We start from the raw sequence: 10,076 nt of genomic DNA, 5'->3' as shown, positions 1-10,076 counted from the left end.
GTGTAGCGTGCCTGCGTACCGTACGTAGTACGTACCTCTTTTTTACACACATACACAATCGTATTATAAGAGGTACCATGCCGCCGCTCCGCACATATTCACAATACTATTAACGATAGGCACTAGGCAGATAATAATGAAAGAAATAAGTTGTTTGACTGGATATTCATGCTCAGCCAAGATATATTCATCTTTGTCGCACTTCTACACACCTGCAGCATCGGGTCATCTCTCAGTATCTACCTAGCCCTCTCATCCAGTAGACTTTTTAAATGTCGATCTTGGTGCATGTGTGCGATTACGTTATTTTTATTCGATTTTATTCACTTTTTCCGAATCGTTTTTCGTCTCGATTCCGGCCCGTGTGATTAAATAATCGACATTTTTTTTTCAGCCCCCTCGAGATAAAACGGTTACAATTTTTTAGTCGCGAATCGATCGATAGTAGAAATTGACGCGTGATTGTGTGCGAATTTTATCAATATACGGTATAAATTTTCGCGAATTTTTATCCACCCTGTACCCTCCTCTATATTTTGTGTATCGATCTACCTGTAGTGAATAATTTGGTCGTATCGACTATATCGTAAGCGTATTATAATTAATATTGCGAATGTGATTGTGTTACCTTTTCATCGTTTATCGTTTTATCGTTTTTCCGAGTGGTGTATTTTCATTCAAACCTTCGGTGCTGTGCAACGTCGTTATCATCGCAGAGAGATAAAATATACCTTACGTATCGCCGATAACTTTCCTTTGTGGAATTCAAAGCGGAAAAATACACCTATTTTCAATTCATTCATCTATTCCGAAGGTAAATACTCCTACACGATAGTAGAATGTTTTCGATGAATCTTGCTTTTAGAGTAAGTACGTAATTATACAAATATATCTGATATTGTTTACGCATACCTGAGTATAATAAAGATCAAAGAAGATCGATCTTTAGAAGTTCTTCGCGATTTTAGACCGAAAAATCAATCACTGGAATAAAATTCGACATTAAATCAACATTATTCGCGAAAAATGTGAAAACGAAAATCAATTACACGTTAGCAAAAAATCATACGAGGAAAAAACTAGAAGTTACGAATTACGAAGGTTCAACTCGATGAACGACGCGAAAAAAGTGGCCACATATTTCTAGTTTTCCAGCCAACGTTGTGATTACAGGGTCCCCGAATGTGTACGATGCCCGAACATTCAAATGTAATCGCCCAAGATTATTTCTTCTTCAAGGAGATGAATCTATTGATTATTCAATTTTTTTTTGATAGAAATCAATTGTATTTTTTAGTTGATGTTCCGAAAAAATCTTGGAAATTGAATCAAAAAATATTTTAGACCATAAATTTTGAATTTTGCAAACGCATATTTTTGCACTTCGTCAATGAATCTAGTAATTTTTCAAAGGGATAAATTATTCACGAGTACGACTCATACGAAAAAATTCAAAATTTTAATCCAGAACTGTAGCTTATCTATGTACTAAATAATTCTATTCAACATCACATTCCTTTCCTGAAATGTTGGAAAATTATTTCACGAAGTGAGCTCCAAGTACATACCTTAAAACTCCAGGAAATTTGAAAATTCAGCATCATTTCTTATCAACTGAGTAAATCGAACAAACAGAATAAAAACGCGGGAATGGTCAAATTTCAAATTTTTATTAGGTTGTAATTTTCGTGTAACTAGATTCGAATTTCGAACTCAACAAATTCGATCTATTTTTGCGAAAATGTATCTTGAAATTATTGATTTTAATTTTTGAGCAATTTTTTACGAAGTTTTAAATCAATCCACATGTCTAAGCAGAACCAATTTTTCAAAATTCACATTTCATAAAAACTTACAAAAAATAAAACTATCATCAGTAATTTCAAAATAATCAAAGTTTTACGAAATCGATCGAATCAAACTTTCTTGACCTATCAAAGATGAACGTAGTTTTTTAAAAAAAATCACTTCTGAAAATAAAAAACAATCAAGGCAAAAATTACAAAATTCGTGCAAACTTATAAATTCAACAGGTTACTTGTGATGACTGATCTTTTTTCTTTCTTTTTTTCGAGCTATCTGAACAAAATGAGATCTCTACAAGTATTTTAGGATCGTTTGGGAGAATGGTGGATTTTGTGAGACACTCCAAACAATGAGAGGGAAGATATAGGGTAGGAATTGGTCGTCACTTCATCAATTACAATACTAACGATGGCCAGTGGCCACGATAGGTTCGCTATATAGAATGGAACAGTTTCCCAACATCCAATAAATTAATCGATAATCGATATTACGAATAAAATGCCTCTTCTGATACATCTGTTTTTTTTTGTTTTTTTTTTTTTTAAATAATCGACAAACTTTAAAAATGAATGAAAATTCTAAAATTGCAGTTATTCACTAGAAAACTGTATAAAATTACAAGAAAAATATTCTATAAAAACAAAAAAAAAAAAAAAAACAACTCATCTGCATAAAAATGCTAGGAAAAAAATTCCTTTTAGAAATCATTTCAATAAAAAAAAATACGCTCAACTTATGCTTTTTAGCTAACAAAAAAAAAAACCGAACAAACAATTAATACAGCTACTAAGTTAATCCTTTTTATGTATATAGTAAGCAGGTATTTAAAACGTTCCAAATATTCAACCCTAAATGTTTACACGCGAAAAACAACATGATAAGGCAATTAATTCTTTAATCGTCGGATAATTGCGTTAAAGAGCATCGGAAATAAAACCTCGTCTCTAATTAATTAATTGCACCACGCTCTTCATCGCACGCGTTCGAGTGTAAAGAAAAATGACGACTTTAACCGGTACATTTCCTTTTTTAAAATACTCGCTTCCTGAAATTATTTCAACGTGTTGACAATGTATTTTATCGTCTTAATAATTCATACATACAATACAAACAAGAGTGAAAAACAAACTGCACTTGAATAGTTGAATTAATTACTGATGAGCACGCAAAAAAATAAGCTGAAATAATTATCGTAGATTATCGAGGGGAGGGTTCTTCAAACATGTAAGAAAAACGATTTTTTTTCCTATTTTATTTGTTTTAATGAAAATCTATTTACAAATAATTTTAAAAGCATCCTTAAAGAATGATTCAACCATATGAATGATCAAAAAAAAATTCGAGGATGTCAAATGAAAATGACACTTCGAGAAAAAAGCTTCAGACCTTCACGAATTCGCTCCAAAATTACGTTTTCTAAAATAACCCAGAAAAAAATTCAAAAAATCTGCATTCAAATTCATTAAAAATTTTAAAAAATGTGGATTTTATTATTAATAAAAATTACGTTTTCTAAAATAATCCATAAAAAAATTCAAAAAACGTGCATTCAAGATTCATTATAGATTTTAAAAATTGTGGACTTTCTTATTGATAGGTTGGTACATAATTCAAAAAAAAAAAACAAAAAAATGATACTCGTAATAATAAAATAAAAACAATATTTTTTTATAGCGCAATGAATTATTGAATGGGAAAATTCATCGTCAACGAAACGATTTCAAAAACTGCGCAAATCAACCAATAGAGAAGGGATAAAGACCAGTGAATTATTTTCACTCCTTCGCCTTATACCTGAACTGAACTTTTAATGCGCTGAAAGCAAAACGACATCATCACCATAACACAAAATCACCTGGTTGGCATTTCACATTCTACATACCATTATTCATCTCTGACTGCTTTTCTTCCCCTCGCTCGTTGTGGCTTGAAAAATGGCCATCACTTTCAAAATAAATCCCGCTGTCAAGTTTCAGTCAAGAAGAGTCACCATTACACCGGCATCAAAATCTGTGCATAAGCGTGTTAAATTATTCAGTTTAGATTTCCAGGTGATGCTTGTTGTATGCAAATGATGAGAAAAAGAAATGCGCTTCTTTCACGTCAGCGAACTTTCAGACAGATTTTTTTTTACTCTTCAAAATCTTTGGACCATTTCATAATTGTTGTTGATGTTGAACCTTTGAAAAGAATATTGATGAAATTTCAGAAAGAGGTTATATCAAAACGTTTCTGAGTTTTTATCGGAAGAACGACTTTGAAGTAGATTCCGCTATAATCAATTTTAGAAAAAAAAAAGGTTTGTAATTTTTCAACAGGCAGCACAAAAAAGAACAATAATTTTTACGAATTGTTTCAATGATTGCATGAGAAATTATTTACATCATGATTTTTAATTTGAGAAAAAAACAGTTGTACAAGTTTTCGATAGAATTTTTACCTACGATTTTTTTTTTCAAAATGAGTAAATAAATAATCAAAATTTAATAACAGATGCAAAAAGAGTCAGTAATGAGAAAATTACTAAAAAGGGATCATTTTCGTAAGTATGCCTTAATTATTGGAACTCAATTTACAAATAGGTACCATGCTATATTTGAGAGTAAATTTCATCATTTTTTTCAATAGTAGTCCTCTTTAAAATTTACACAATTGATAAATTCCATCTTAAAAATGAGAATTTTTCAATTTAGGATTTTTTTCAATATTTTAATATACTCAAAAAATTGAAAATCGGCTAATGCATTTTTCTAAAAATGTGAACAATTTCTTAAATATATTCAATTTTTTTAAAAAAGTCATCTAAAATATTCTATTTGATTTTCAACCCATTTGTATACATCTGAAGGGGGAAGGTAGAAGACGATGTTTCCAACAAAAAAAATCGTAAAATTATACCTACTCCAATATTTTGAGAAAAATGTCACCAAAAAAAAAAGTAAACTAATTTATCCAGATGGGCAACCACCCACCCATCATTTTATATAAGAAAAGACCTCCAACATGCATTTCTTGTACAATTTCGATCGAATTTTAATCGCTTAATCATCATCGCATCGGATTATTCAACAACCTACGACATTTACCTTCCCTTTCCCATCTTCTTTCACCCTTCCTCTGTAAATTAATGGGAAAAAATCCACCTCGCTGTCAGCTCAGCTTCCGAAACATCTCTCGCGCTTACAATAGCCTGCCGCCAACTCGAGCCTCTCCGATCACGCATCCAAATCTACATCCCGTTTAGGTACTTTCTAGGTCGATTTTTTTTTTCGCTACTTACGACAAAGAAAGATATATTGAAGCCGGTTAGATTACTTTTTCGCGTAAAACTACGTCCAAAAAAAATATAAATAAAAAATGCATTTCTCTTTTGTTAATTTCGTATGATACGAGATAGACGTAAGTTAAGGTATAATCTCGGGCTCAGGCCCTAGGCCTGGTGGCGGCGTGGCCACCACGGTCAGCATCGCGGCATCTGTTTAAAAGCCAATTATATTGATCGTCGATCGGTGAATTCTCGCTCTTACCTCATAATAACCGCGAGTAGGAGTGATAAGAAGCGATTTTTAATTAAACAACAGACGCGAATGCGTTGTGGGTGTCTGTTACATAGATAGAGAGACGAGTCGATAATAATTCTGCCAGCATTGTGATTTCTTCAGACTTTCAAAAAGCTATAGAAAAGTACGAGTATTAAAATTGAAAAATTGCGGTCCAAATTGCTCAATTTTTTTTTTCAAAGAAAAAATCGTTTTAATTATTAAAGCTATAGAATATCAAAATCAGGAAATTAAATTTTTTAGCTCATCATTGGTCTCATTGCTCCCAAATCAACCAAAAATTTCATTTAAAAACTTCAAGGCACAATTTCATTCGGCTTCAAATTCTTTAAAAACTTTCTGCTTCTCATCTCTTCATTATTTCCCCCCTCCTCTCGACCACGAGGTCAAAAAAAACTGGAAAATACCATTTTAACAGAAATTTTCAAATCGCAAAATTTTTTGGATGAGAAATTGAAGAGCTTTCGACCCAAATACAAGTAATGATCATCAAAATCAATCTTCTTCAAATTATTATAATTTTTTCAACGTAAGACGTCAATGAAAAAACAACTTTCAGCTTGAAAAATTACTAAAAATCACACCCAGCAACTCCAATCACCAATTCACTCAAATATAACACTCATGCAGACCTGAGAGAAAAAGGCTGTTCCGCCACTTAAGCAAAATAATCAACGTTTCATCGCACGTCGATTACGATACATAAGAATACCAACGATTCAGCGATTCGCAATCGCCCTGGCCTCTCCTTCCTCATTCCAGTCTGTCTACTCGTTCTATGTAAAAATGCAACACGCATCAGTTCCCATTAAAAACAAATTCATCTTGTCGATAAGACAGACAAACCCTCGCGACAATGGCAATAGAAATAGCGAAAAAAGCTCAATGAATGCAGCTTCTCTACTCGCACAGTTCTCCAGAGGTGGAGGTGCAGTTCAAAAAGAATAAAGAATACGAACGAGGTTTGCATTAGAGGGGTTAGTTTTGTTATCGTATACGTAAGTATTTACTTTGAAAGAGGGCGGTTTGCAGTTTATTGCATTGTAATGTGTCCTCATCATTCTAGTGCTCGCCGTGTGTGTGTAACAAGTACTCGTATTATAGCATAGCGCATACGGAAGTTGGTAATCTTTCGAATAAATCGTATTTACGCGTTTTTATGATTGTGTATGTTGCTGCATATACATCGTCTGGTCTGTGCGATTAAGTATTCGAGTACTCGTTGCATTTTTGCAGTCTTTTCGGACGATAACAATGCCTAAAAATGCTATACTCCTTCGCTGCATTGTAAGGTCCGAGGTCCACCCTGTATGCACTCATTTCATCGTACACTAAATAATGATGTAATTCGATCGTCTAGAGGTGAGTTTGAAACCTAATACCTACAATTAATTTTTCAAAACTGACCATAGCATCGCTGCACCACCCCTCCCTCTTCGTTTCTTCCTGCAAAATGCACTTTTTCATTTCTTCTAATTCATTGATTCGATACTCGACATTTTGGATACATAATTGCGAAGCTTTTTAGCAAATGTAAGTACACGTTGCATAGAACGAAAAAAAAGAAAGAAACTAACCGATGAGTGCATTTAAATTTCAACAATATATCGCGGCATGGTGGTTCGTTAACTTTAATGTACCCATTACCCGCTATTACGCTTATCGGTTTCTCGCATCGTTAATAGTAGCATCATTATTCAGGGTAATTGATCGCAATTGTTTCATCGCTGTTTGAATTATTCACAAAAAACAATCACTGTCTCAACGTACCTACTAGAGACGAAGACAAAGACACCACCATGTCGAAGAGTGAGAAAGAAAGATGGAAAGAGAACGAGAGTAAGAGCAATTCAAGCATTATCATCTATCTGTCCGTCAACAGAATATAATACCTTTACCTATGGTAACTGATATTTATATACTTACACACATACGGTAGATACGCTCTTGTAATACCCTGCCAGACCCCGACGACTCGACGTGGACGAGTATTTACAATATTTATAAATGTATATGGCTCAAATCGTTCGCAATCATCGTTTGATGTGTGTGCTGAGTAAGAGAAAGTTTTGCTGATGCGCGCTTTTTTCATTTTCGAACGATACACCACCGCGAAATTTTTCTCATATTATGCAGATTTCACTTCGGTATAGGGCATTATTAAGCATTCGCTCTCACTGTTCTCCCATTATTCGTCAACGAAATAGTTCTTTGAAAAACCGATTCGTAAGTCCACGATAAAAATTACATCACTTTTCGAACACATCTATCCCGACTAAACGTATCGTTGAGACTAAGCTAAAAAAAAGCCAAGTCCCAACGAATACGATAAAACAAAAAGCACACTCAGCAAATAATTCGCGTAGCTCTCTTCTACTCACTTACTCACACATTCACATACCAATATACAGAGTTTCATTTCTCAACAATAATTTTTCATGAGATTTAAATTTGTTATCGTTAGCCGCTTCATTTTGCGAGGTAGGCAAAACCTCATTCCATCAAATTCAGCTCAACTCAGGAATGTGCACCCTACCTTTTCTCCTATGATCAGAAACTACGTAACTTCGATCGTTTCTTTCTTTACTGAAAAAATGAGCCCTCTCGACTTTTTTCTGCTGAAAAGATCATTTTCCTTCACATTGTCAACGCCACAGGAAAATTGTAAATAAGACCATCAACTGTGTAGAATTAAAATGGTTGAAAAATTGTTGACGAGATTTATATGTAAACGAGACCAGGTACCCTATTGACAAATACAGAAGACACCACAAAGTAATACTTCATTTCAGAGTACTTTACTTACACATTTTTCAGATTTTTTCAAACATCAGCTACGTACAGAAAACGTATAGAAAATATGATTATTGATACCTGAAAACAAGCGCTTCTTTGTAAATTTTTCGGAGAGATGCAGGATTCTCTAAAAAACTTTTTTTTCAAATTTTTTTTCTCAGAAAATAAAATGTCTGTGTAGTCAAAATCTGGATTATCAATTTCTTTCAAAAAACTGACTAAAGCCATTTTTAAACAACCTGCCAGTCATTCGGCCAAAATTAGAATGAATTTAATTGGAAAGACGCTCACGGTTTCCCAAATTCCATTCAGCTAAAAAAATTACCCACATATTTCAGAATTGCAAAAATTGTTCAATCGAATCTGGATTATTCTAATAGGTCGAATATTAGAAAATCTGGACTGGAGCGAAATATTGCCATGAAAATGATATTAGACCAAACTCGGGCATTTTCAAGACGGAAGAAGGAGCGAGGGTTCCTTCACCTGACGGTTTTCAATTTTTTTTTTATACAATTCGTAACGACTGAAAATTACAGTTCTGCACCTCTTTGAAGAGGTCGGGAATGTGTTCGCGATTTAGGAAAAAAATTTACAACAAGCAAATTTAAAGAAAATAAAATTTCCAATCCTTTATGTCTCATTAAATTACTTACTGGCATTTAGCCTAATACAAAAAAAAAAAGCGGAAAACTTCAGATTTTTTGAATTTTTGAATTTTGAAAAAAGCTGGTCAAAAAACCACTCTCGAGGTGTCACTCTCAAAATCGGCTCAAATGTAAATAGACTCGTTAAACAGGTCGTGTATAATACACAACTCGATTTTTAGCTGCCCAACTGCATATTCACGCCTTCTGGAGCAAATTCAAAATTCTGGAGAAATTGAAAATTTGCGCTGGAGGCTCCAGAATGGTTGGAAATTGTGAAATCTGGATTAGGGGAGTTAGTTTTGGACAAAATACAGCGATTCGCGTGAATTTCAAAAATTTCCACACAAACGGGAAACGTTTGATTTTTTTGGATTTTTTAATTTTGAAAAAAAGCTGGTCAAAAAACACTTTTAAGATGTCACACTCAAAATCAGCTCAAATGTTGATAAACTCGTTAAACAGGTCGAGTGTAATACACAACTCGATGTTTAGCTGCCCAACTTCATATTCACGCCTTCTAGAGCAAATTCAAAATTCTGGAGAAATTGAAAAATCGCGCTGGAGGCTCCAGAATGGCTGGAAATGGTAAAATTTGGATTTGGGTAATTAATATTAGTTTTGGGACTTATTTTGAACATTTTTACTGATCAAGTACGTACTTTAAAAAAAATCATAAATCGCCAAAAACAGTCAATATTGAATTTTCAAAAATTCGCAAAAAAATCGAAAAATGAACTTGGGCGGCTGAAAATTTGGGTTTGGGGGTTTTAGACTATGCTCTTTCCAAAAATCGCGGCCCCGTTCAAATCGGAGTGTGACGTCTCAAGAGGTTCCCTTGTCAGATTTGTCTATTTTTGAAAAAAAAGCAAAATTTGTTTCAATCACTGCAGGAAAAAAAGTGATGAGTAAGTACCTGCTGCAATTTTAGACATAAAAGTGAGATTTTTTGGCAATTACAAGCGTAAAAGCACAATTTTGACAATTTCACGGAAAAGCATATAATTTTTTTTTTGGAAATTGTAGACAGAAAATATGTGGTACTTCGAGCAATTTATGAGAAAAAGTTGACCATTTATGGAGTTTCAATCATAAAAACAACGATTTTCAGTGACTCTTTTTAGAAATTTTTGGAATTTTCAAGTAAAAAACTGGAATCACTGGTGGATTTGAAAATTTTTCAGTTCTTAATGAACATTTCACAGCTGAGAAAATTTCGATCAACAAAAGCATACTTTGAAAATCAATGACCAAGGCGATTAAATAA

The 10,076-nt window shown here is 33.4% G+C and overlaps 1 protein-coding gene across 2 annotated transcripts in view; it reads left to right on the top strand.

Annotated features, from left to right (window-relative positions):
• Positions 1-223: 223 nt before the first annotated feature.
• The window catches only part of Sox102F (transcription factor Sox102F), a 190,584-nt gene continuing 180,731 nt past the window's right edge, over positions 224-10,076 (top strand). Inside the window, exon 1 of one of the 2 annotated variants that reach the window (XM_065349588.1) lies at positions 224-814. The gene's annotated coding sequence lies outside the window, so the exon portion shown is untranslated. Of the gene's footprint in view, positions 815-843; positions 867-10,076 lie in introns of those variants that run through there. The other variant, XM_065349589.1, reaches the window with a different exon arrangement.

The sequence above is a fragment of the Planococcus citri genome, chromosome 2 (assembly GCF_950023065.1).
Source record: "Planococcus citri chromosome 2, ihPlaCitr1.1, whole genome shotgun sequence".
NCBI lineage: Eukaryota > Metazoa > Arthropoda > Insecta > Hemiptera > Pseudococcidae > Planococcus > Planococcus citri.
The sequence above is the reverse complement of the archived record's forward strand: the minus strand, read 5'-3'. Positions and strand labels throughout refer to the sequence as shown.